The 27,867-nt window shown below is 42.0% G+C and overlaps 1 long non-coding RNA gene and 1 pseudogene across 6 annotated transcripts in view; both read left to right on the top strand.

The window, feature by feature from the left end:
- The first annotated feature begins 3,026 nt into the window (after positions 1-3,026).
- The window catches only part of LOC140626162 (uncharacterized), a 31,528-nt gene continuing 6,687 nt past the window's right edge, over positions 3,027-27,867 (top strand). For 2 of the 6 annotated variants that reach the window (XR_012025353.1, XR_012025352.1), the window contains exons 1-5: positions 3,027-3,155; positions 4,629-5,123; positions 5,295-5,439; positions 7,163-7,360; positions 15,298-15,384. This is a non-coding gene — a long non-coding RNA (uncharacterized lncRNA). Of the gene's footprint in view, positions 3,156-4,628; positions 5,124-5,294; positions 5,440-7,162; positions 7,361-15,297; positions 15,385-17,133; positions 18,180-22,825; positions 22,841-27,867 lie in introns of those variants that run through there. The other 4 variants (XR_012025356.1, XR_012025357.1, XR_012025355.1 and 1 more) reach the window with 3 other exon arrangements.
- On the top strand, positions 7,371-11,547 carry LOC140626160 (ORM1-like protein 1; annotated as a pseudogene).

Below are 27,867 nucleotides of genomic sequence, written 5' to 3'. Positions count from 1 at the left end.
AAAGAATTGGTTGGTGACATCCATAGAGCAGATCAGCTTGCCCACTTACTGAAACCATCTTGGGTTAGTAAAGATTCATATGGGACATAAATGTTTTTAGACTTGGGTCTATCCACATACCAGCTAGTTCCCTCGATCTCTGTTAACAATTCTCTAATTCTCTTTCTATCCTTCTCCTGCTTCTCCCTTTTTCTGCCTCCTCCACATCCACTTCCTCCTCCTCCTCCTCCATATTTTTTAACTTATGACATAAGCCACCGAAGAGTCAATATCACAATATATCTGCTTGCAGATTCACATAACAATCTTTTTAGTCTTGTAGTCAGCATTTCTTCTTGTCTGAGCTGAGGGATGTTTAAGTATTTTTGGTAGAGATTTCCAATTCTAAGTGAAAAAATAATCCCTCCTGCCCCAGGACAATCATTAAGGTAGTGATATAGGGGAATCTTCCTTCAAACAGACAAATGGGACCCAGCGTTTCTCAGAGCGGTTTAACTACAGGGAAGTCCAATACACTGTCGAACTTCATCCTAGGGAGGAAGCTGCCTGAGTGCTATAGTTGACCTACTTAACGAGCACACATGAACCAATTAGAGAGCCTAATCAACTATCAGTGACACATTTGAGAGTTTCATGCAAATAGAAACGGTTTACTTGTCACAGGTGGGCATCCAAAATGCAAGAGAATATGTATTTGAAATGTATTCCAGTTAAAGAAAGGCTGAAAATTTTCAGTCATTATATAGTTTGTTGGGAAAGTTTGTACTGATGGCTTTGGGAGTGTGTTGAAGAAAACAATCAGTATTTTGAGTAGTGTCTTAATGCTGGTACTCTTAATGATTATACACTTATTAGATATTTAGATTAAGTTAAAATAAAGGATGAAACTTGACTTTATTTAATGCCCTCAGATGGCTAGTTTGAGGAAAACAACCACAGAAATTTACAAAGCTATAGTTTTGGAGTTAAAACACCCCATCAAATAATTTACATTAAGATGCAAGATACTTTCCTACTGCTGTGATAAAATAAACAATAAGGTTCTCTTAAAAAACAAACAAACAGGCGTGCACCTGGGTGGCTCAATGGTTGAGCATCTGCCTTTGGCTTAGATAGTGATTCCTGGGTCTTGGGATAATATCCTACATCAGGCTCCCTGCAGGGAGCCTGTTTCTGCCTCTGCCTATGTCTCTGCCTCTCTCTGTGTGTCTCTCATGAATAAATAAAATCTTTAAAAAAAAAACAAAAACATGTGGAGGCCAAGAAAAATTAAGGCCATTCCACCCCAAGTTTAGCATTAGCACAAGTACAGCCATCTTAGGCCCCTGTGAATAAGAGCTGAACTTCATAGGAAAAACTGCAGAATGTCCTCAGCAGGGAATCCCATATCAGAAAGACAACAGAGCTCAGGCCCTTGGCAGAGAAACCCATATCAGATCTTAAGAAACTCCCCCCACCCTTTCTCCCATATTAGAATGAAAAAAATTCCTCCACCCCTTCTGAAAATCCCCTAGACCAGCCCATAAAAAACCCAGCTGTAACCCACTTCGGGGTCCAAGTCCCTGCTCTGCTGTGTCAGGTACACTTGGACCCAAGCTCGAGCTTGCAAATAAACCCTTGCGCTTGCATCAGTGTCGGCTCCTTAGTGGTTTCTCAGATTCACAATCTTGGGCACAACAAAACATGGTTTATGCAATACCATCATTCTGATTGGCATGATAAAATTGATGGATGACTAACAGTACTAATAATTGTGCTGTTTTGTACCAATAGAGCTAATTTAGTTGATTTTGGACTGATTTTGTATTACCGCTAAAAAGCCAAGTGATTTGTAGCAAAAAACAAAGGAAGGAAGGAAGAGAAAAGAAGGAAAGCAGAAGGAAGGAAGGAAAAAAGGAAGGAAGGAAAGTCTATCAATAGGTAGGGCCTGGACAAATGAATTGCAGTACATATGCCACCAAAGGAGTAGATCTACATGACCAATAAATGTGCCCAAGTTTGCTAATCCGAGAAACCACCAAGGAGTCGACACGATGCAAGTACATGAGGGTTTATTAACAAGCTCGAGGTTGGGTCCAAGTATACCCAACACAGCGGAGCAGGGACTTGGACCCCGAGGTGGGTTCCAGCTGAGTTTTAGGGGCTGGTCTAGGGAATTTCCAGAAGGGGTGGAGGAATTTCTTAAGCTCTGTTCTCATTCTGATAAGGGGCTTCCAGCCACTGGCTTGAGCTCTGTTCTCACTCTAATATGGGGCTTAACTGAAGTAATGTAAAATTTAGCTCTTATTCACAGGGGCCTGGGATGGCTGTCCTTGTGCTAACGCTGAACTTAAGGTGGAATGGCCTTAATTTTCTCTGCCTCCACAATAAAGACGTCCAAGATTCGCGAAGTGAAGAAGTTAAAATAAGGGGAGAAAAAGCTAACTGTAAAAAAAAAACTTCATGCCTCTCTATCCAGAGGTAAGAATGAGATCGTAATTATATGCGCAAATGCCCAGCTAACGGTGACAGTGGCCACCCCAGGTCCGTGCGTCTGAGGTAGGCCAGGGTGGGATTTCATCTCTTGCTTTATTCATTTTGGCATTGGCCGAGGTTTCTTAAAAATCATATAGATTCTTTTTTAAAAAAAGTTTTAGGGATCCCTGGGTGGTGCAGCGGTTTGGCGCCTGCCTTTGGCCCAGGGCGCGATCCTGAAGACCCGGGATCGAATCCCACATTGGGCTCCCGGTGCATGGAGCCTGCTTCTCCCTCTGCCTGTGTCTCTGCCTCTCTCTCTCTCTCTCTCTCTGTGACTATCATAAATAAATAAAAATTAAAAAAAAAAGTTTTAAAAATAAGCATTTTCAACGTAATGGCCTAGACCGCAGCGTTTCTCCGGTTTCAAACGTGCAGGAGGCGCGCCTGCGCACGACTTTCCCACCGCGTGCCCCGCTGCGGGAGCGGGAGGCGAGACGCGGGATCCTAGAGCGGCCCGGAAGTGCCTCTGCCCCGAGCGCCCCGCGCGGCGGGAGGCCTCCTCTCTGCGGCCCCTTTTTCCGGCCTCATCCGGCTCCGGTGAGTCAGCGCTGAGCAGCCGGGGCAGGCGTGGCTGGGAGTGGGCCGTGGAAGGGGAGGCTCCGCCCGCAGAGGCCGCCGAGGAGGCCGCGTGGTCCCAGGTAGGAGACGTCGCGCGGGCAGGGCCTGGGAGGTTCGCGAGGCTGGAGGGGCGCCCCCGGGAGCAGCGGCCCCAGGTTGGCCCGGGTGGGGAACCTGGAGCTGGGGCGGGCAGCCTGGGGGGCGGGGAGACAGACCAAGCGCAGAGAGTGTTCAGTCTCTTACACTCTGGTTTTTAGAGCGGGTTAAAGGGCTGTGAGCGGACTGGATTTCAGGTGCAGGATGTGCCGGGGGCCGGTTCCCTGCCCCTGAGCCCCAGGATGCTGGAGCCCAGGTGTGCGCACACAGCACGGGAGCCTGTTGGAGATGCGGGCCCCGGGGCTCCCTGTCCTGCCACCCACCCCGTCCCCAGGGGCCAGTTCCCTGAGTGTCCACCACAGCTCCTGCCAAGCGGGAATTCAGCTTTGAGGCTGCACTTCTTTTTTTTTTTTTCTAAATTTTTTTTTTAAATTTTTATTTATTTATGATAGTCACAGAGAGAGAGAGAGAGGCAGAGACAGAGGCAGAGGGAGAAGCAGGCTCCATGCACCGGGAGCCCGACTTGGGATTCGATCCCGGGTCTCCAGGATCGCGCCCTGGGCCAAAGGCAGGCGCCAAACCGCTGCGCCACCCAGGGATCCCGAGGCTGCACTTCTTGACGTTGTGCAGACATACAGGCTTCCTGGGTCGCAGGCACTGCTTGGGCTTGTGTGGATTCTGAGGACTGTCCTCACAGAGAACTTAACCTTAGGCAACCTGCCTCACTTCCCCTGGCCTCCGTTTCTTATCTCCTGAAATCGTGGTGTTATCAAACCTCCTGAGGATCATCCCAGCCCTGTGTTGGACGCATGTTGTAGACCAGGTTGGTGTTGGCTGTTGCTCTTAGGAAGCAGCAGAGCAGAGTGGAAAGCTCGCAGAACGTAGAATCTACCCAAGTTTCCTTTTCTGTAAATTCAGCAAAAATGACAGCAACTTCAGCTGTTTTGAGGTTGATTTTGAAAACTAATGAAGAGACAAGTAAACGTAAGTTCGTTTATTAATCAAAGACAAGAACAGTATTTCCATCTATTCTCTAATTTGACTTTTACATAAGGAGTCTGAGCTTTTTAACTATTCTGAGTGAATTGTGTGTGGGCCCTAATGTTGCCATGAACACTAGGGTATTTTTATTACTATGTCTTCTTCATGTTGAGAGATTGAGATCGAAAGAAGATAAGAAATTGGCTGAAGGTATAAAAAAAAAAAAAAGAAATTGGCTGAAGCTCACACAATTAGTAAATGTTAGAACCAGAATAAAACGGAGTTCTGAGTGACTTGAAAGTGTATGCTTTATACACATTATGACCTTGTATTTCCCATTATTCCCATCCTTTGGTCACCAAGTGACTTTACATTCAGTGAAGAGCCCTGGGGTCTGTGATGGTTGCTTATATTATCAGTGCTCATCATTAGCTGTTGACATTTTTCTACATATAACAGTGATTTTTACTGCTTAGGAGGAAACTTTCAAAGGTGTTTCTGCAACATAGCTCCAGCTGGAGGTGCTGCTTAAACTCTTCAAGGTCAAGATGAATCAAACTCAGAGGAGGCTTTACCCCTGGACCATGCAAGCTCCTGAGGTCTGGGAGGAACTGCTGACAGTGAAAGTGGAGATGGAAAGTCGCCTCCCAATGCAGGAATCCCGACTGAGATGGAGTAATCCCCTCAGGGATTTTTAACCAAGGGAAATTTATCTGAAAGCACTTTCGACAGGAGATCCCTGGGCCCTGCGAGGCCCTCACCTGGCTCTGGGAGCTGTGTCAACACTGGCTGCTCCCTGAGACCCACAGCAAGGAGCAGATCCTGGAGCTGCTGGTGCAGGAACTGTTTCTGATCATCCTCCCGAGAAGCTCCAGGCCTGGGTGCAGGAGCAGCACCTCGAGAGCGGGGACAAAGTGGTGGCTACCATGCTGGTGGACCTGGAGAGGGAGCTAGATGAATCACAGCATGAGGTAGGAAGGGAGTTTTGCCAGGGAAAAACATATGTGAGGCATCAGCAACCCTTGTGTGCTTTGTTTTGTGTCTGTTTGACTAACCCTAACCCTGACTGTGTTCATTTCCAGGAATTGTTTCCTTTAGACAGTCTTTTCTTCAGAAGTTAGATTTTGTGTCCTTGTTTCCAGGTGGTAGCTACACACAGGGGCAAGAAGTCCTCTCCAGAGGGACAGTGCCTCTGGGACAGCAGACATCACTGAGGCTTCAGTCCCAGCCCAGAGGACCCCAGCCCACATGGGATGCTGCTCAGGAGGCCCATCCCTGGAGAGACAGGTAAGAGACAAGGTTTTTCTGCTGTTGATATACAGCCTGCCCCCCCCCGCCACCCCCCCTTCCCCCGGGGGGAATCAGGGGGTTAGAAGTCTCCTCAACAGGTAACAGCGGAAAAAAAAAAAAAACAAAAAACAAAAAACAGGTAACAGCGATGCTCAGTGCTCTGAGTGTCCGGAGTACTCCTTTCGCTCCCTTGCCCTGCGTTCAGGCTTCCCGACTACCATCCTGGAGGCTCTCTGGCTTTCTGCTTCATTGTGGGGAGCAGACCAAAGGTTCAAATCATGCCTTTGCCTTTGGAAGCTGCTTATACATGGGCTCTCAGTTCTCATCGCCAAAATGGGGTAGGTAATAGCATTGCTCTCGTTGCTAGGGCTATCCTAATAGACTAGCATTCACTGGGGGGCAGGAACAACAAGCATTTATTTCCTTATAGTGCTGGAGGCTACATGTTGAAGATCCAGGTGTGAGCAGGGTGGGTTGCTGACACCACCTTCTTGCCTGGTTCTCACATGTGCCTTTGTGCCTGTGTGTACTGGGGTGGGAGTGGGGGAGAGAGAGAGAGAGAGAATGAGTTCTGGTGTCTCTTCTCATAAGGACATCAGTCCTGCTGGATCAGAGCCCTACTCTGATTTTGAAAACTAATGAAGAGACAAGTAAAAGTAAGTTCATTTATTAATCAAAGACAAGAACAGTATTTCCATCTATTCTCTAATTTGACTTTTACATAATGAGTCTGAGCTTTTTAACTATTCTGAGTGAATTGTGTGTGTCTTAATTACCTTAATTACTTTTCTGAAAGGCCCTATCACAGTGAGGGCTTTAGCATGTGCTTGGGGTATCAGAGATGTCACAATTCAGTGGCGCAAGTACGTACCACAGAAGGTGGTTGTGAGCACTGGACATGAACAACTGATGGGCAGCACTTGGTGGGCTGCCCTCACCTGCCTGGGCTTACATCAGCAGTGGAAAGGTGAGAGTATGCTTAGGATGTGCCAGATAGCAGAGTCCAGTGGAACCAGCCTTTGCCGCCTCAGTGGAACCACCTATGCGACTTGGTGATGGGTGCAGTCCTGGGCGTAGGGGATGAGCCTGTTGCCTCTCTGTCCTGGCTGTCTCTGCAGCAGCTGGTCCAGCTTCTGCCTGATGTCTCACACTGACGTCGTCGCCTCTGACTGTTAACCTTCTAAAGGTCTGTGTGCAGTGGGTCTGCTGTTTCCATTTTCACGTCATCCCTATGTGTATCAAAGCCACGACTTCCGCGCTGTCTGCTTCTGCCTCTGTTTCGCCTGCCCTGGCAATCATACAGATACCATGGGTTTCTGCCACTTGGAACACATCTCTTGACTTAAATTGAAAAGATATTTTTGAATGACTTCTGTTGCTCTACAGACCTTCCTCCGGCTCCAATGACCTCATCAGATAAAAGTCCTGGAGGGCTCAGTCGGCTAAATATCTAACTCTTGATTTCAGCTCAGGTCATGATCTCAGGGTGGTGGGATGGAGCCCTACACTGAGCTCTGCGCTCAGTGGAGGAGTCTGCTGGAGAGTCTCTCCTTCTTCCTCTGCCCCTCCCCATACTCATGCTTTCTCTCTCTCTATATAGAATAAATATATCTTTAAAATAAAGTCCTTTGGTTTGATTTCCCTCCTTCATGAACATCTTTGCAGTCCATTTCTTTGTTTCTTTCTTGTTTCCCTATTAACTTGGACTTTTTATTTCCAGCCATCTTTTCCTTTATTCTGCCTTCCAAGCTGTATCTAGAACCTACTGGGGACTCCTTTCTTCAGGACGCACATCTGAGCAGGTCCTTGCTCCCATCTGCCCATTGCTCGCCGCCTCCCTCCATCCAGTCATCTATTAAGCATCGAATATGGCTGCTGGAGAGCACCCAAGGGCTCTCTTACAGGACTGTCACTACAGGTATGCATCTTATACTCAGGAAGAGCCAGTTCTGTAAAGCAACACAGTGTCTGAGATTACAAGGATTAATACACTTTCCAGCTCACATTTTTCCTTAACCAAGCAACATTTAAAGTTACTATGTATCACTGAGTTTGAGTTTCTTTTAGAATTCCTGCTGATGGTAAAACATCCAAGTAATATACAAGTTTATATAGTAAAACTTGAAAGTTCTCCAGATTTTATTCCCTAGTAGTAACCACTCTTGTCAAATTGTTCTGTATTCTCTAGACTTTCTCTAAATAGAGTCTGTCTAGCTTTGTATCTGCCTTTTATTTGCTATTCACTCCTTTTAAGAGGTGGGGTGATAACATCAAGGGGTTTTGTGGCGTGTTAGTTCAATAGCATGGGTGACAGTGCTTCATAAGTCCCAGAAGGCTCTGTAAATGGTTAATTGCTAAAAGGTGAGAAATGTCTTTGTTTTGTCATCTACCCAGTTCTCTCATACATTTCGAATATAAGGGTGGGTGTTCCAAGCCCACCACTTGGAGTGGGGCGGCGGAGCAAACATGAATATTGGAGTTGCTCACAGTGAGGTGTAATGAGCAGATGAGGTTTGTGGCTGACATATGCATTAGGAGTTGGCTTGCTTTATATTATCCTACTCAGTATTCTGTTCTTCAGTGTTCCTGTTGCTTGGACCTTAATGAATGTTATCCATAATCTGGGGATGTATGTATTTTTGCATGCATTAAAGGAACACCTTTTGAAACTGGGTAAAGCAGGGTAAAGCAAGGCTTTTAATTCATTGGGGACAATTGGACTATGGAGTACAGTTTACATCTTCACGGAAGTTTTTCACAATTTCTCCAATAATTCTGAAGTGATGGAAATTTTTAGGTATGAAGAAGATTGGATATTGGATATTATGTTGAATTTCAGTTAGAAACAATATTTGTTGAAACCTCTACTGATAGATAGCTACCTTAGAGCATAAAATACAAGCAAAATCTTTGACAGGCTGGTAATAAACCATTTTTTACTTCAGTCAGTAATATATGGAGACAATATAATATGCCCATCAGTATTTTTAGACATTCTAGGATATACAGGTCAAAATGTATTCTAGTTCATATTTTTAAATTGCTTATAAGAAAGCTATACACATAATCTTATTCTGTATTACACTATCAGATTAATCTCCCTAAACGAGGATTTGGATAATTTCAGATGAATTTCATTGATCCACACCTCCTCCACCCCACATTAGATGTTCAAACTCCTTGGGAGAGACTGCTGTATAGTTTTTGACAACAAAAGTTAGGTTTTCATTGTAGAACAGACCTGGCTTGAATCCCGTATTTATCGCCCAGCCTGCATGGTTTGCTCATAAATGAAATTCTCACTAATAGTACATAGCTCACTATGATGCCAGAAGAAATAAATTATAGATAATACCTATCTGTAAAGCATTCAACCTTAAATTAACTCCTATTATCTGGTATCAGGGCCTTCCACAAAATGATTCTTACCTCATTTTTTCTTTATGTGAATATTTTACCCCCACCCAACTCCCACTTGGTCTAGTTCTTCTAAGCAGCATTTCTTGATACTTGTATATAGGCCTATGTTTATGCTTTTGTTCAAATCATTTCTCCTACCTGTAATACCTTCTCCTTTCCTAATTTATCTTTCTTAGTCTTTCAAGATTTAAATCCTATTGGGATGTCTGGTTGGCTCAACGATTGAATGTCTGCCTTTGGGCAGCCCAGGTGGCTCAGCGGTTTAGCGCCTGCCTTCAGCCCAGGGCCTGATCCTGGAGGCCTGGGATCGAGTCCCATGTCGGGCTCCCTGCAGGGAGCCTGCTTCTCGAACTCTGCTTGTGTCTCTGCCTCTCTCTCTGTGGCTCTCATGAATAAATAAATAAATAATCTTAAAAAATAAAAAATAAAAAAAAAAGAATGTCTGCCTTTGGCTCAGGATGTGATCCCAGAGTTCTGGGATCGAGTCCTGCATTGGGCTTCCTACATGGAGCCTGCTTCTCCCTCTGCCTGTGTCTCTGCCTCTCTCTATTTCTCTCTCTCTCTCTCTCTCTCTCTCTCTGTGTGTGTGTGTGCCTCTCATGAATAGATGAATAAAATCTTTAAAAAAAAAAGTTTTGTATCATAACTCCTCAATGAGGTCTTTTCCTTAGCACCCAACCTTAAGTAATAATGCTCTATTTTGAACATCTTTATTTTTTTTTAAAGATTTTACTGATTTATTCATGAGATACACAGAGAGAGAGAGGCAGAGACACAGGCAGAGGGAGAAGCAGGATCCATGCAGGGAGCCCGATGTGGGACTCAATCGCGAATCTCCAGTATCACACCCTGGGCCGAAGGCGGCGCTAAACCGCTGAGCCACCAGGGCTGCCCTATTTTGAACATCTTTAGTATTATTACATATCCCTTATTTATGCCACTTTGTATTATCTGTTATTGTAAATGGTTTGTTTCTGCAAAAATTTATAAGTACATAGATTGCTTTGAATTCCATACTCAGTATAGTTGCGTATGTATAGTGGATGTTTTAAATACATCTTAATCAAACACTGTGTACCACATAGATTACATGTAGTAATGCATCAATGATAAAATCAGTGCAGCCTGGAGTAACTGGAAAGAATTCTTGGAGTCATTAGGATTCCTTAAATTGGGACTTAAGGAAGGGTAGATTTTAGACAGATGTGAGAGAAAGGAAGGCATTTTCAAATGAAAAGAATAAATTGATGATAAAGTGGTAGGTTTCTTTTTCCTTATATTGATAGCACTTTGAGGAAATTTTTTAAATTTTTGTTTCAGCCCTATATAAAATTAACATCAAAAGCTAAATGATTTGTATGATCTAACAAAGATAAATGCAGTAACAGTCTTAATAGTTATTTAAACAGCCCTAGATTTGGATTTTAGCTCTACTGCTTTCTAGCTGTATGATTTTTGGCCATTTCTTTGAAAACCTCAGTTTCCTCATCTATACAGTGTTGAGGATTACATTATAATTAATGTAAAAAGCCTGACATTTATCCTGAATTTTCAATAAGTTATCACAAAATAGTCAACTAAAATGTACCTGTGTACAGCATCCATATTTCTTTTTTTTCTTTTTTTTTTTTTTAATTTTTATTTATTTATGATAGTCACAGAGAGAGAGAGAGAGGCAGAGACATAGGCAGAGGGAGAAGCAGGCTCCATGCACCGGGAGCCCGACGTGGGATTCGACCCCGGGTCTCCAGGATCGCACCCTGGGCCAAAGGCAGGCGCTAAACCGCTGCGCCACCCAGGGTTCCCCAGCATCCACATTTCTAAACATATATTTTTGACCCACAGGTATGATTTCAAATATTCTGTGATTAAATTCCTTATATAACAACAAGATCTTGAACAAGGTAATGCATTTGAGCCTGTTTCTTTATCTAAAAATCTGGGATAACACTGTATGCCCCACCTACCTGACAAATGATGATCAAATAAGAAAATGCAAAAGCACTCTGAAAAGTATCAGTGCTATATAGATGGCTTTAAATGTTGTCTGAGTGGGAAAAATTAGAGAGGGAGACAAACCATGAGAGACTCCTAATTCTGGGAAACAAAGGGTTGCGGAAGGGGAGGTGAGCAGGGGGTTGGGGTAACTCGGTGATGGGCACTGAGAAGGGCACTTGATGGGGGTGAGCACTAGGTGTTATATGTTGGCAAATCAAACTTAAATAAAAACAAATGAAAAAAAATTTTTAATCCCAAATTAATTTAGGCCCAAAACTGTAAAACTATTTTAGTGCTCAGAAGTGATTCTGTTTTTAGGTATTTATTAGGTATTTCAGTGACCTTTTTGTTAACCTTTAAATTTTTTTACAAGTTTTACATGTTATATATGATATAATTTAAAAATTTTTATTTCTACAGATATTTTCTGGCAAGTTTCTATACGAAGTATGATCCAACTCACTTCATCCTAAACACAGCTTCTCTCCAGAGTGTGCTAATTCCTAAAATGCCACAGCTACATGGTGATCGGATCTTTGGAATTAATAAGTATTGAATTGTTTTGAAACAGAAAAAATTTTTATAGCTACTGAGTTTTCTGTAAGGAAGGAGTGGTTAGTAAACTGCACTGCTTCTGTGATAATATGAAATGAGAAGTATTTACATTGGAGGGCCAGTTGCTGGTTCTTTTTTTTTTTTTTTTTAAGTTTTATTTATTTATGATAGTCACAGAGAGAGAAAGAGAGGCAGAGACATAGGCAGAGGGAGAAGCAGGCTCCATGCACCAGGAGCCCAACATGGGATTCGATCCCGGGTCTCCAGGATCGCGCCCTGGGCCAAAGGCAGGCGCCAAACCGCTGCACCACCCAGGGATCCCCAGTTGCTGGTTCTTTATAAACTGTTTTGAAGTGCAGTATTTACTAAAAAATGCATATGGTATCTTTCTGAAGAGAGGCTTTGTAGGCAAGCTGGGCAGGTCCAGCTTATAAGTTAAATCACTGTAAAGTGAGGGTACAATAGATAAATCTGAGGAAATAAGAGATTTATAAGACACTAAGACCAGCTTAGTTTATAATGAGGAGGAGTTCTGTTTGGAGAAGAAAATTTCCAATCATTCAGTCAGTTTAAGCAGATATACATGTAAACCAGAATCATCTCTTTACAAGTTTATTATAATTTTTATTACCATGTATATTCCTCTTATGTTATATAAGAGGATATTTCCCTCTTGCTTTATATAGCCCAATCCCTACGTTATGATTATACTTTTTTGCTTTTACTGGTTCAACATTATATTGATGGATGAGGTCATTTTTACATGTATTAAGTTACTGAGTTCATGAAGGCCCACCTTCATGACTGGTGATAGAAGACAGCCAGGCATTTTACAAATAGCCTCTGAGTCAGCCTTGTAATTTTGGAACAGAATGGGTTTTATTGCCTTTCCAGACACAAGGCTGCAAAATCAATTTAGAAAATAATTTATTTTACAGTTAAAATATATAGTAGTTTAAAGGTGTCTGCTTATTTGGTTCATCAGTCTAATTGTTAAAGTCTGCTGTTGTTTAGAAAAGGAAACATAAAATGGACAAGTATATGGCCAGCTTGTGGTCTAGCAGAAACTGCTTCTCTAGCAGTAATACCAAAGTAAATAATGGAGTCTTCTCTAGCAGATCTGCAGTATAAGAAAACATTGTCTTTTCTTAGACTCTCTGATCTCAATCCTCATATATTGCCCATTAATGTTTTGCCTTTCATTACATAGGTCTTAGTCTTAGTGTAGATTAACTCAGAGTGGTAACTGTTTCCAAAGCAGCAGCCATATTAAATTCTATATATTTAGATATTAGATTCTCTATAGAGAATCTTCCTATAGTTGACATTAATTGCCAGAAATAACTATATACTACTTCGAGAAGAAGACAGTAAAAAATAAAGTTCTGATGTGAGATGAAACTGAAAAATCCAGTAATATTTGTAAACTTGAGTGAAAAGAGTTACAGACCAACTGAAAAATCAATTTGTTTCAATAAAGTGACTTTGGGGGGTAATGATCATTGTTTTGTATTTCTGAAGTATTGAGTTTAGAAATCAGTTGTATAATAATGCTTTTGTATATTTGTCTTTTCCCTTGTATTTTTAAACCAGTAATCTATATAAATAAATTTTTCTTTCATGTAAGATTCTTGCAAATTTCCAAATTGAGTCAGCAATGTCATATTTATTTTTCAAGGTTTTTTTAAGCAACTGAATTTGTAAAATTAATGTAGTTAAAAATACTCCTTTTTCTTTATATTAAAGACTTACATTTTTTGCACAGACTTCAGAAATAGAAGTCTACTTCTGTTAATACAGGCCTTCTGCTTTTTTCCCCACTTTTTACGCTTCAATGTTTTAAAAATATTCAGATATTTGAGGGCTCACTCTAGTATAGGTATTGTTTTAAGTATTGTGTCTAGGGCAGCCCTGGTGGCCCAGCGGTTTAGCATCGCCTTCAGCCCAGGGTGTGATCCTGGAGACTAGGGATCGAGTCCCACGTTGGGCTCCCTGCATGGAGCTTGTTTCTCCCTTTGCCCTGTGTCTCTGCCTCTCTTTCTCTCTCTCTCTGTGCCTCTCACAAATAAATAAAATCTTTTTTAAAAATAAGTATTTGGCTATAGTTTGTAAGCAAGACAAACCAAATCTTTTCCCATATAAGCTTACGTTCAAATTGGAGATCAGGTAAAAAAATGAACCAAAACATAGTATTTCATGTAGTGATAAATGCCATGGGAAAAAAATGAAGCAGGTAAAAGGCAGGGGAGCATACCTCAGAAGGGTCTTCCCTAATATTCCTAAGGTTATTTTTGGGCTAGAAAGGAGTAATAAGAAGGATGAGAATGGTAACAAATGAGTTCAGAGAAGTAGGTAAGAGTCAGATCATATAGGCCTCTTTGGCCAAAGTAATAAGCAAATTTTCTTCTAAGCTAGACAAAGCCATTGGATAGTTTTACATAAATGATTAAAGGGATCTGATTTTTTTTTTTCTTTTAAGTTTACTGGCTAATGCTGAGAATAAAGTATACGTGAATAGGAAGGAGGAAGAATAGTTGGGAAACTACTACAGGCAAGAGGTAGCTCAGACTAGGGGAATGGCTGATAGAGTGGTTGGGAAGTGGTCAAATTTGGGATACGCTTTTTTGTTCCTTTTTTTTTTTAAGATTTTATTTATTTATTCATGAGAGAGAGAGGTTGAGGGAGAAACAGGCTCCATGCAGGGAGCCTGACGTGGGACTCCCACAAAGTCCTGGGACTTTAGGATCACGCCCTGGGCTGAAGGCAGGTGCTAAACCACTGAGCCACCCAAGGATCTCTACTTTTTTGTTCTTAACACTCAGGTGAACTTCCAATTTCTCAAGTTTGTACAGTTTAATGTAAAAATAATAATTTTTTTAAAAATAAAATCTATTATGACTATTACTTGGAACAAAACTAATTGCTATGCTATAATGGCTCCTAATTTCAAGTCAGGATACAATGGCAGTTTCTAAATGTGCATGAGCTCAGAAGTGCCACTAATTTTAGCATTCATTGGTGAATTTTCCGTGCAAGAAAGATTACTGTGGAGTTCCATGGTGGTTTTCTTCTTTCCTGTTCCTTCTACATTTATTGGAATTCTCTAAGGATGATTTTTTTTTTCCTTTTCCTTATATTTAATCTTTTTTTTTTTTAAGATTTTATTTACTTATTCATGAGAGACAGAAAGAGGAAGAGACACAGGCAGATGGAGAAGCAGGCCCCATGCTGAGAGCCCGATGTGGGACTTGATCCCAGGACCCAGGACCATACCCTGGGCTAAAGGCAGGCACCAAACCATTGAGCCACCCAGTGATCCTTCATTCGTATTATTTTGGACTTACAGATACCTTATTCTTTGGTTTACAATTCATTATTATCATTATTAATCTATTTATCAAATGGTTCTCCAGATTTTGCCATTCGAAGTCAAAGTTCCCAGTGTTAATTTCCAAGTTGGTTTCTGTATCTTTTTGACCTGTCTCTCCTTTTTTTCTTAAGTGTAGAACTATGTGTTTTAGGTTTATGGCACTATAGTCTTCTAAACTGTAAATATCCTAAGGGGCATAACAATATTTCCTTAACTAATACCTTAGTATGAATTAGTATTCCTTAGTATTAGTATTTCCTTAACTAATACCTTAGTATGTATTAGCCTTATGGAGTTGCATGATGCTAACAGTTGGAAAAGACCTTAGAGGCTATATAATTTCAATTCCTTAATCTTACCTTGAATTTTTATTAACCATCACACCTTCACTCAGTTCTGTGTTAGTGCTAATAAAGGAAGACTTAAAATATATATATATGTGTGTGTGTGTGTGTGAAGTTTGGGCAGAAGGGCAGTACTGATCCCACTTGTGGCCCATTTCTTCTCTGCAGACACATTTCTGTTTTCCAAACCTGTTGCCATCCTTCAGCTATAAGGACTGAGAGAACCATGGTCTGACAACAGAGGAGTACTCAGAGGTACTTGTTCAGGGGTGTGAGGGAGGGACAGGACAGTTAGCTGTGGGAGAAAGCTGGATGTTTTGATAAAGAGAAGGGCTGGGGTTGTTTTCCCTGGGCTTTCTGGTTTGCAAGATAGAAGTCTGTTAGTTGGGAAGCTCCATGGAAGCTTTCTAGCTGTGATCTGAAACTAGCCCCTCCTTGGGGGGCAGGGAGAGACCCAGGAAAGAGGGAAGCTGGTGGTGTTCCCAAGCAAAGGAGGCTCACAGGTGAGGCTCTTCCCAGGTGGTGGCAGAATGAGTAGATACCCACACCCACCAGCCAGATCTGAAAAGTATATGTAGAGGTCTTCACTGGCCTCAGTCAGGTACTGTCCATTTTGCTCCATACCACCCCCTGCACTGTCGCTATCCTTGGGGCAGCTCCTGGGAGTGGGGCAGGCAGGGGGAGCTCACATTCCAGGGTCAGAGGAGGTCAGGAGCATCCAGTGCTTGGGTCTGGCTCATGGGTCACTGGATGGTCATGTGTTCTTGATGGCATCCCCAACACTCATCCCTGGGGACCAAGGCATCCTCAGGGGACCATGAGGCTGCTGCCCAGTGTTGAGATGGTTTGGGCCTGTTTGTCTCCCTTCTTGCCCTCAACTCCTCTGCATCTGACTGGACTGGTTGGACAGCTATCCCACATGGGCTGGTTCTCTGGGGCATGGTTTGCTGCTGGTGCCAACTCTGAGCCAGTCATTTGAGGTCATAGTAGTTGGATTGGCTCTGGTGCTTTCTCTTTTACTCATGCGACAAGTATTTATTGAAAACTGCCTTGTGCCAGCCATGATTCCAGGAACAGAACAGGAAGATCCTGCTGCTGTGGATATTTGGTTGTGGCAAGGGGGAGACAAATAGAAGGGTGATGAGTGCGTGAGAAGGTGGTCAGTGAGGAATGAGCAGACTGGCCCAGGGAAGGGAGACAGTGAGTTGCCGTGGCCCCAGTGAGCTGACTGCAGTAGTAAGTGGAAGAAGTAAGGAAGGGGGAGCTGAGCAAAGGGATGGGAGAAGGAGACTTGCTGTTACCTGAGCTGAGAGCTTTCCAGGCAGAGGGCAGCGCCTGTAAGGGCCTCATGCCAGTAACACACTTGGGGTGTTGCCCATTTGATAGTCGTTGGGTGCTGCCACTGCCACTGGAAGAGTGCGATTGAATGCTTGTCCCATAAAGGAATGAGTCCACGGGGTGACTCCCCTTGGTCACTGTGAGGCTCACCACCTTAAAAGGAGGTTTTTGTTGTTTTTAAGATTTATTTACTTATTTTTCAGAGAGAGGGAGAGAGCAAGCACAGGTGTGTGCAGTTGGGGGAGGGGCAGAGAGAGAATCTCAAGCAGACTCCTCACAGAACGGACCCTGATGTGGGCCTCGATCCCAGGACCCTGAGAGCGTGACCTGATCCAACTGAACCACCCAGATGCTCCATGGGGAGGGAGTTCTGAGGGGAACTAAGAGAAGCCACCCTGATCTGGATCAGCCCTCCCCATGAAGAATTCTCTCCAGGCCTAGGCTGTGTGGAAGGGAAGGCTGGGCTGAACTGTATTTTGCTGAATTCACTAGACTTCCTTATTACCTAGAGGAAGGTTTTCCCACACCAGCCCTTGGGTTTCTAATGCCTCTGCTCTGTGATGTGGGGTCCAGCAGGTTAGGAGCACCCTGTCCTTTTGGGCACACAGTGTGAGCCTCCCGCAGACTCCGAGAACAGGTGACATTTGCCTGGTCTTTCTGTTTCAGGCCGAACAAGTGGCTGAGCAGGAGCTCTGGTGCAGAGGAACCTGGCCCTGAGGCAGCTGAGTTCCTGGGGGGATATCTAGGGATGGACCTGGGAGGAAGGCCCCTAAGGTCCCGACATGGAGTGCTTGGGGCCCTGCTGGTTGGGCAGCCCCCCAGGGCAGGAAGGGCAGCAGCTATGTCATGCGTGTGAGAAGAGCTTTGCCCAGAGCTCGGCCTCGTTGGCCAGCGGAGAACACCCCTGGGGAGAGATGCTGTGTACGTGAGGAGGGAGGAAGGACCTGCCGGTGGAACCCAAGGGGCCACAGCCCACAGAAGCGGCCCCACTCTCAGGAGTGCAGGAGTGTGGGAAGGCATTCCCTCAGAGCATGGGGCTGACCCAGCACCTGAGGAGCCCTGGGCCAGGGAGACCCCACCAGGGCAGCCGTGCGGGAAGAGTTGCTGTGGGCCTGCCTTACTCCCTGAGCCCCAAAGAGCCAACAGGCGAGTGGCCTCACTGATGCAAGGGTGGGAAGAGCTTTTGCCACCACTGCAACCTCATCCACATCAGAAGACCCACGCGGGGCTGAGCTGCCTTGACGGTTGCCTTGTGCAGGTTTTCCGGGTCCCTGGCCGCGTTGTCTGCACAGGTGGAAGCTAGGAAATGCCTTGCTTCATGTCCCCACGTCCCCTCTCCGTGTGTTTAGGAAGAAGTACTGACTTGTGGTTCGGGGGCGCATCCAAAGAGGAAGGTGTGGGCAACCTTTACCATTTCCCGGTAGCCCGGTCTCCATCCCTCACTGTCATTCTCTCTGAGATGCTGCGAAACCTTCTTGATGACATAATCATGGCACTGCAAAATGTGGTCCTGTATTCCCGAGACACTGCATCCAGATAGAATCAGGATTATGGCTCTGAGTAGGAAAGGGAAAATGGATGTTGGGTGGACAATGAGCAATCTCTGCCGGAGACTGAGAAGAAACAGAAAGATTGTCAAAGTTCTATCCCTAAGACAGCACCAGGTTCAGTGAATTTCACAGTAAAATGTATAAAATGTATAAAAACTCTAATGAACATAAAGCCATTCTATTTAAACTTTTCTGGAGATTAGATTTTTTTTAAAAGGAATTATTCCAAATTGGTTTTTTTTTTTTCAGCTTTGTTGAGAAATGATTGACATACATCACTGTATAAGTTTAAGACAAGTTCTTTTTATAAAGTAAATATTACATTAAGATCTGTCAGAACTAGCATAGAGAGAACTACCATTCATATTTACTTATAAATATTAATTCAAAAATCCCAAATAAATACTAGCCAAAAAAAATCCATAGCACATTAAAAGAAGGGTGGACAAAGACTAATAAAAATTTAATACCCATTATTAAAATAGGAATAAATAATTACAAATTAAATCTTAAAAGCAACTTCTGAATTGGCAGCATAGGAGCTCCATGGACCCACTCAGAGTGAAACAGTCATTACTGGTGAATGTTATCACTTAGTCTCTCGAAATTGTCCTAAGAGCATTAGGCAAATAGGGAAACATTTGTTCAAGAAAATCTATTTTCATGGGGCGCCTGGGTGGCTCAGTCAGTTGGGTGTCTGCCTTCTGCTCCCGTCATGATCTCAGGGTCCTGGGATCAAGCACCACATTGGACTCCCTTATCAGTGGAGAGTTGCTTCTCCCTTTCCCTCTGCGCCCCCCCCCCGCCCCCACTTGTGCGTGCTCTCTCTCTCTCTTTCTCTCAAATAAATGAAAAAGAAAATGTACTAAATTTTCGTAAGAACACAGTTTGTAGCACTTGTGCTGTGAACCACTTCCTATCCTATCCCCATCCACTGGCTCAGCATGAGGGAAGCTCCAGTCTGGGTGGGAATGTCTAAAAAGATGGGGCTCCCAATTCCCCAGGGTCTAGCGAAGGCTAAGGTACCACCCCAAGAGGGACAAGGCACCAGCACTTTTTTTCAATTCCTCCAAAGTTCTATTTTTCAGAGACTAAATTCCAGGCAAGTATGACCAGTAAGTCAAGCACTCTTTCCTCCACCCAGCCCACATTCATAGAGTAGAGGCTCTACTTGAGGCACCATGGCAGGCTAAGAATAGTGGAGCCTTAAAAGCCCTCACACAAGCTCACTCATAGGCAGAAGTTTCATACTGGGAAGACTAGAGGCTGCTGCCTGGCCCAGCACCCTAATCATAATGCAGAAGTGTCGCTGAGAGAAGTGGGTCACTGTTCCTGTCCTCAGCTCTGGAGCAGTAACCCATATTTTGCCATGGGGAAGAGGTGAGTGTAAGAGCAGAATGCTCTGAGGCTCTCCCCAGTGGAACTGACTATACTTGGAACAGATTATGGGAAAGGTCAAGCCTAAAGGTACTCTCTGAAACAGTGTAGATTTTGGTAGTTGGCAATTTTAAAGTAAGCTAATAACTCCATGGAAGCTAAATAATAAATCTTAGGAGGCTGGCTAATTTACCAATGAGAACCAGGGAAAAAGACAAGAGAGAAGAGCCCCCATGGGGTGAGACAGAAATGTTATACATATTGGCCTCAAAAACTATCCATAAAAAGGGGTTTAAATTTAATTGTATCATACTTGAATATTTTATGGCACAAGGTATTGTTGAAAACAATAGAGCAATCAGCCACCAATTAATAATGCCTAAATGCTGGATGTGATACCAACAAAGACAGGTTCCTAAACAAAGGTGAGTGGGAAGATAGCCCTTCCAAACCACTGTCATATATCCCGTTGTGTATATATACCACAGTTTCTTATCCATTTATCCATCAACAGACACTTAGGTTGTTTCTATATTTTGGCTATCGTAAATAATGCTGCACTGAACACAAAAGTACATATATCTTTTTGAGTAGTGTTTTTGGTTTTTTTGTTTGTGTGTTTGTCTTTTTATTTTTTAAAGATTTTCTTTATTTATTCATGAGAGGCACAGAGACATAGGCAGGAGAACCTGATGCAGGACTCAATCCCAGAAACCTGGGATCATGCCCTGAGCTGAAGGCAGATGCTCAACTGCTGAGCCACCCAAGTGTCCCTTGTTTAGTCTTTTGTTGTTGTTGTTGTTGGTTGTTTTGATAAATATTTAGACATGGAATTGCTGGGTCATATGGTGGTTCAATTTTTAATTTTTTGAGGAACCTCCATACTGTATCCATAGGGGCTGAATCAAATTAACATGCCCACAAACAGTGCATGAGGATTGCCTTTTCTCCACATCCTTGCCAACATTTGTTATTTCTTGTGTCTTTTTTATTTTTTAATAGTAACCATTCTAACAGGTGTGAGAGGATATCTCATTACAGTTTTGATTTGCATTTCCCTGATGATTAATATTGAACATCTTTTCAGGTGCCCATTGGCCATTTGTATGTCTTTGGAAAAATGTCTATTCAGATCTTCTGCCCATTTATTAGTTGGGTTTTTTTTTTTTTTGTCTTGCTATTGAGTAGTATGAGTTCCTTATGTATTTTGGATATTAGACATTAATCAGATAATGTGATTTGCAAATATCTTTTCCCATTCTATATGTTGCCTTTTCATTTTGTTGATAGTTTCCTTTGGTCTGCAAAAGCTTTTTAATTTGATGCAGGCCCACTTATTTACTTTTGCTTTTGGTATCAGATTCAAGAAATCACTGCCAAGACCTACATCAAGAGGCTTACTGCCTGGGTTTTCTTTTGGGAGTTTTACATTTCAGGCCTCACATTCAAGTCTAATCCAAATCTTTGTATATGGTATAACATAGTGGTCCAGGTTCATTATTTTGCATATGACTGTCTACTTTTCCCAACACCTTTATAGAAGAGACTTTTTCCCACTATATATTCTTGGGTCCTTTGTCATAAATTAGTTGGCCATATATGGGTGGGCTTTTTTCTGGGCTATTTTGTTTCACTGTTCTATGTGAATGTTATGCCAATGACATACTCTTAATTACTGTAATTTTATAATATAGTTTGAAATCAAGGAGCATGATGACTTCAGCTTTGGTCTTCTTTTTCAAGATTCCTTTGTCTATTCAGGGTCTTTTATGGTTCTATGCAAATTTTAAAATTGTTCTATTTCTGTGAAAAATGCCATTAGAATTTTTTTTTTCAAATGGCTGCTTGGAGTTTATTTTTCACTTGGTGCAAGGCACATGGTTCCAGGGTATCAGGAAGGCTTGTGGATGGCTTGGATAAAAAAGAATGGGAAAAAAAAAAAAAAAGAATGGGATTCTCTCATCTTCCTTTTGGTGTTTTACTATTTTGATATAAAAGAACCCAACTGCTTCTGCTTGGTGCAGCCTGCCTAATCTAAGGGGAAGGAGAGGAGGGGAATGGAAGGGCACTCACTGATGGGCCTAGCACCTCCTGGAGCCTGGTGTTGGCTTTGCCAGGCTGGCCACCAGGCTGCTTCCTCATGGCTCCCAGAACAAGTTACAGGTGATCATGCTATTGGAGGCCTGAGAAGATTCTGAACTTTCTGGGGACTTGAACACTGTAGCCATGAATGGGAAAGCGGACTTCCTGAAAAAGAAGCTTGCCCACCAGTGACCCAGGTCAGCCTTGCAGAGACTTGGGTGGTGAGGGATGGCTTCCCCAGCCTACTCTGCACTTCTGCAGAAGCAGTTATTGGAAGTGGAGCCTAGTTGGCACCAGCAATAGCCAGGAGTGAGCTGCTGTCACTTGTGGGCTGGTGGAAACCTCAGCGGTGACACCATGCAGGCCTTGGTGGGTGATCACAAGTGGTGGGGATGGCCATGGAGCCCATTTGCAGAGGAGACTGCAGGAGGCTGTTTCTCAACTGAAGCTGACATTGGAATTTTTAAAATTTTATTCTAGGATAATTCTTTCAGATGGAAAAAATCCTATTCTTGAAAGGAGAAACAATAGGTACTGATGCAAAGTGAAAGGACAAAGAGTGAGTGTGCCACTATGGCCTGTTGAATCCATGATTCCATTTCCCACCCAATGCAAAAGTTTCCCAAGTCATTGGAATCTTTTTTTTTTTAAATTTTTATTTATTTATGATAGTCAGAGAGAGAGAGAGAGAGGCAGAGACATAGGCAGAAGGTGAAGCAGGCTCCATGTACCGGGAGCCCAACGTGGGATTTGATCCCAGGTCTCCAGAATCACGCCCTGGGCCAAAGGCAGGCGCTAAACCTCTGCGCCATCCAGGGATCCCAAGTCATTGGAATCTTAACAGGAATTTCATTGAATCTGTAGATTGCTTCAAGTAGTATGGACATTTTAACAATATGAATTCTTCCAATTCGTGAACATTGAATATCTCCATTTACTTGTCTTCAGTTTCTTTCATTAATGTCTTACAGTCTTCAATATATAGATCTTTTACCTCCTTAGTTAAATTTATTTCTGGGTATGTTAATCTCTTTGGTGTAATTATAAATGGTATTGTTTTCTTAATCTCTCTGATAGTTTATTATTATTGAATAGAAACACAACAGATTTTTGTGTATTGGTTTTATATCCTATAACTTTATTGAATTCATTTAGTGGTTCTAATTGTATGTGTGTGTATGTGTAGTCTTCAGTATTTTCTATGTATGAAATGTCATCTGCAAATAATGACAGTTTCATTTCTTCCTTTCTAATTTGGATACATTTTATATCTTTTTCTTGCCTAATTGCTGTGGCTAGGACTTATTTTTTTTTCTTCTCTTTTTTTTTTTTTTTCTTTTTTCTTTTAGGACTTTCAATACCACGTTGAATAAAAGTAGTGAGTGGGCAGCCTTGTCTGGTTCCTGATTTTATTTTATTATTATTTTTTTTAATTTTTATTTATTTATGATAGTCACACAGAGAGAGAGAGAGAGAGAGGGGCAGAGACATAGGCAGAGGGAGAAGCAGGCTCCATGCACCAGGAGCCCGATGTGGGATTCGATCCCGGGTCTCCAGGATCGCGCCCTGGGCCAAAGGCAGGCGCTAAACCACTGCGCCACCCAGGGATCCCTGGTTCCTGATTTTAGAGAAAACATTTTCACTTTGGAGTATGATGTTAGCTGTGGGCTTGTTGTGTACAGCCTTCATTGTTATGTTCCCTCTACACCCACCTTGTTGAGAATTTTTAACATAAATGATAAATTTTGTCAAATGCTTTTTCTCTATCTATTGAGATGATCATGCTATCTTTCTCTTTCATTTTGTTAATGTGATGGTGTTTCATATTGACTGATTTGCAGAAGTTGAACCATCCTTGCATCCCTGGAATAAATCCCATTTAATTGTCTATATGATTCTTTTAATGTATTGTTGAATTTGGTTTGCTAATATTTTGAGGATTTTTGCATCTATATTCAATAGGAATATTGGGCTATAATTTTCCTTTCTTGTGCCATCCTTATCTGGTTTTGATAACAGGGTAACGCTGGCCTCAAAATGAGTGTGAAATTCCTTCCCCTTCTCTTTTTTTTGAATTTGAGAAAGATCGTTATTCTTTGAATATTTGGTAGAATTAACCAGTGAAGCTGTCTGGTCTTGGACTTTTTGTTGTTGTTGGGACATTTTTGATTACTAATTCAAATTTCCTTATTAGTAACTGTTTTTGTTCAGATTTTCTATTTCATCATGATTCAGTCTTGGTAGGTTGTATATTTCTAGGAATTTCTTCTAGAACCCATTTCTTCTAGGTTATCCAAGCTGTTGGCCTAAAATTGTTCCTATGTGTTTCTGTGGTATCAGTTGTAACATCTCTTTCATTTCTGATTTTTGAGTCCTCTTCTCAGTCTCCCCTCCGCCCCGTGAGTCTAGCTAGAGGTTTGTCAATTTTCTTTACAAAGAGCCAGCTTTTAGTTTCATTAATCTTTCCTACTGTCTCTTTAGTCTCTATTTATTTCTGCTGTAATCTTTCTTTCTTCTGCTAACTTTGGCCTTCATTTGTTCTTCTTTTTCTAGTTTCTTGATGTGTAAAGTTAGATTTTTTGAGACTTTTCTTGTTTTTTGAGATAGGCATTTATCACTCTGAACTTGTCTCTTAGAACTGCTTTTGCTGCATCCCATATAGTGTTATATTCCCATTTTCATGTCTCAAGGTATTTTTTGTTATCTCCTTTGATCTATTAGCTGTTCAGTAGCAAGTCATTTAATCTTCACATATTTGTGAAATTTTAGTTTTCTTTGTATAATTAATCTCATACCAGCGTGGCTGGAAGATACTTATATGATGCATTCGTTTCAAATTTATTAAGACTTGTTTTGTGGCATAATATATGGTGTATTTTGGAAAATGTTCCATGTGCTTCTGAGAAGAATGTGTATTCTGTTGCCTTAGGGTGGAATGTTCCATAAATATGTTAAGTTTACCTGGCCTAACATATGTAAGGCCAATGTTTCCTTATTTTCTGTCTGGATTATTTGTCCATCAATGTAAGGCCCTAGTATTGTTATATTGCTATTTCTCACTTTATTACTTTTTTAAAAATTTAAATTTTAGTTAACATATAGAGTGAAATATTGGTTTGTGGAGCTATTTCTCCCTTTATTCCTGTTTAATATTTGCTTATATACTCAAGTGCTCCTAAGTTGGGTGCATAAATATTTACAAATGTTGTATCTTCTTGTTGGATTGACCCCTTTATCATTATGTCATTAGTCTTTGTTTTAAAGTCTAGTTTATCTCATTAAGTTTAGCTACTCTACCTTTCTTTTGTTTTCCACTTGCATAGAGTATCTTTTTCCATCCCTTTCACTTTCAGTCTTGTGTGTTCTCATATATATAGTGAGTCTCTTGTAGGCAGCATAGAGATGGGTCTTGTCTCTATCCATTTAACCACTCTGTGTCTTTCGATTCGAGAATTTAGTCCATTTATGTTTAAGGTAATTATGGATAGGTATGTATTTATTGCCATTTTGTTCATTGTTTTCTGGCTGTTTTTGTAGTCTCTTTCTGTTCCTTTCTTCTTCTCTTGCAATCACAAAAATTGGGGCACCAGGCTGGGTATGAGCTCCTTTTGGGGGGACACCAAATATAGCCTGAAGAGACTAGGGATGGAAGCTCCCCTGGTCTCCAGAGCCAAGTGATCTAGAGGCATGCCCTAGGTGGCAGCCGCAAAACTTAGGACACTAGAGGCATGTAAAAGCTCCCTTATGAAAGATACTGGTGCTCTGGAGCATGGTAAAGACAGATTGCAAAGATGGCACCTGCCAGTTTCCTCTCTGGAATGTTTCAGTAGGCTCCTAAGTATATATTCAGTTTGAAGCTGCTCCTTAGGCCAGTGTTTTAAAAGAAGCAGGTGATTCTCCTTCACTTTCAATCTGAGTACTATCAGCCGCTTCTGAGTCCTGTAAGAGCACTTTCTCAGATCCCTTCAGTCTTGTGGATCTTGGGATACAGGCCCTGTTGGGTTTTGAGGAATTGTCTCTCAAGTGTGTCTTAAAAGCTGGTATACCTGATGTGGGTTTGAACCCATTGCTCCTCAGGGAGAAGCTCCAGATTTTGGGTTCCTTCCAAGTTGTCGATCACTGTGCCAGGGGTGGGCTTTATGGCAAGGTTGTGTTCCAACTCTTCTACATGGTTCCAAGTGATTTTCTTCTTGTTTGCCAGGTGTATGATTGTCATTCAGCCAGCCTTTGCTTTTTCAGAGGAAATTGTTCCACTGTAGCTTGATTCAGTGGGTCTGTGGGAGGAGGTGAGTTCAGGGTTTACTACAGCCCCACTTGGAACTAGAAATTCTCAGCATTTGTTTGTATAAGTGGTCTTCATAACCCTATGGGTAAACTGTCCCTTATTTAAAAAAAATGATTTTATTTATTTATTCATGAGAGACACAGGGAGAGAGAGGAGAGACATAGGCAGAGGTAGAAGCAGGCTCCCTGCAGGGAGCCCAATGCAGGACGGGATCCAGGGACTCCAGGATCATGCCCTGAACTGAAGGCAGACACTTAACTGCTGAGCCACCCAGGCTTCCCTGTTTTTTTCCTTCTAAAGGAAAAAACAGTCTTTCATAGGGTTATATTCTTTATCAAAATTAAGAACACATCCAGGAAGGCTATTCATCAAAAGCTCTTTTCATAATAACTATTCATTCTACCCAAGTGGAAAAAAACTACTTCTGCAAAGGGAGAAAGATAAAATGGAGGATTTCTGCATTGCAGCAATTGGAGAAATGAAGTAGAACAGCTGACTAATCAACACTAAAATTCATAAAAACAATTTTCAACAGCATACAAAGTGGCATTTTATTCTACTCTAAGTACTGGTTGTATCTTAACTAAGCAGTTTACTAGTTTTAATTTCATCTGGAAACAAATTTTTTGACAGGCCTATTAAATAGGCTAGAGTTGAAGCCATCTAATAATCTTACTTTTGCTTTTACTAAAGCAGTACGTCCAAGACTACCAGCAAATAATTTTTTGAGTTGAAATTACACAATGCTGCCAGACGGTATTTTGATCTTGTCAGTGGCTCCCTGGTACTTACTGAATAAAATTTAAACTCCTTGCTCTGGCACTGAAGACCCCAGACCCCTACAATGTACCTATTTCAAACTTGCCTTACTTACAAATTCCTTTAGTCTTCCCAGCTCTTTCACACATCACCCTATCCATGTGATAATAATTTCACAGCCTGAAATAACCTTTTCCTGAGATTCTGTACCATTCAGCTTATCATTCTCATGGTACTATCCAATCTATGTGCAGGTCTTATCAACTTTAGTATGCTGAAACCCTAAGCCCAAGTATGTATGTATGTATGTATGTATGTATGTATGTATATGCTTTATCTTTCATTATCAGACAGAATAGGCATTTGGAATTATTTTTCTAAATTTCTTCCTCTACAGAGAAGTTTTTAAGGCTGAGAGGGAGCAGAAAGAGTGAAGGAGGCATAGGGTCCCTTGTTAATCTCAGTAAATTATATTGAGTGTAATGCTTTCTGGTTTATAAAAAGCTTTCACATATATTTCTCTCCATGACATAAAGAGTGAGAAGAAAAATGAACAGTGTTTAAGATCAAGGCTATTAGCCAATATTCAGGAAAAATAGAGAAAAGGAAATTGCTAGCTTTGTGGAAGTAAAAAACTTAAGGAAAATTTAGAGCCAGAAAAGATTAAATGGAGAAAGTCTATAGAATTTTGGAAAGCTAAAGAAGTTTTAAATTAGACTGCAATGAGGGGAAATTAAGGCAACGAAAGACTACAGGAAAGTGATAGAGGGAGAGCCCCACAGTCTGCAAAGTCTCTAGTCAGCCTGTGGTGCTTCAGAGTAGGAACCCAGAAAGGGTACTTGAGAGCACAGAGAACACTATGCTGATAACTGAATAAAACATTGTCCTGATCTCTGGTCCTGAGATCCAGGAGAAATGGAATCCATTCTTGGCACAGCCTGGTAAAGCTGTAAGCTGGTGATATCAGGAAGCTGTCAGTCTTTGAAGAACACAGTAGGTGATTTGGGTGAAAAGAAGAGGTATCACAAAATTCTTACTGTGGCTTCACATGTTAATACTTTGGATATTGTAGAGTAGGATTCCAATGTAATTCTGAATAGATACACATTTTCTCCTACAGCTCAGACTTGGGCTCCCATCCTCATTGGCTGCCTCTGACCCAATCTTCCTATCCCAAACCAAGAGAGCAGTTCCAAAAATATGAAACTTGCTATACACATCTAGTGTGAATCCTCTGACCTGGAGGAAACTTGTTTAGCTAGCATAAGCTGTGATTCAAGTTGGCTCTAAGTTGGGAAAAAGGGATACAAACAGGGTCTTAGCAATCTGTTAGGCCCAAGATAACTA

This window comes from Canis lupus, chromosome 37 (genome assembly GCF_048164855.1).
Source record: "Canis lupus baileyi chromosome 37, mCanLup2.hap1, whole genome shotgun sequence".
NCBI lineage: Eukaryota > Metazoa > Chordata > Mammalia > Carnivora > Canidae > Canis > Canis lupus.
This window is presented reverse-complemented; position numbering and strand designations above follow the sequence as displayed.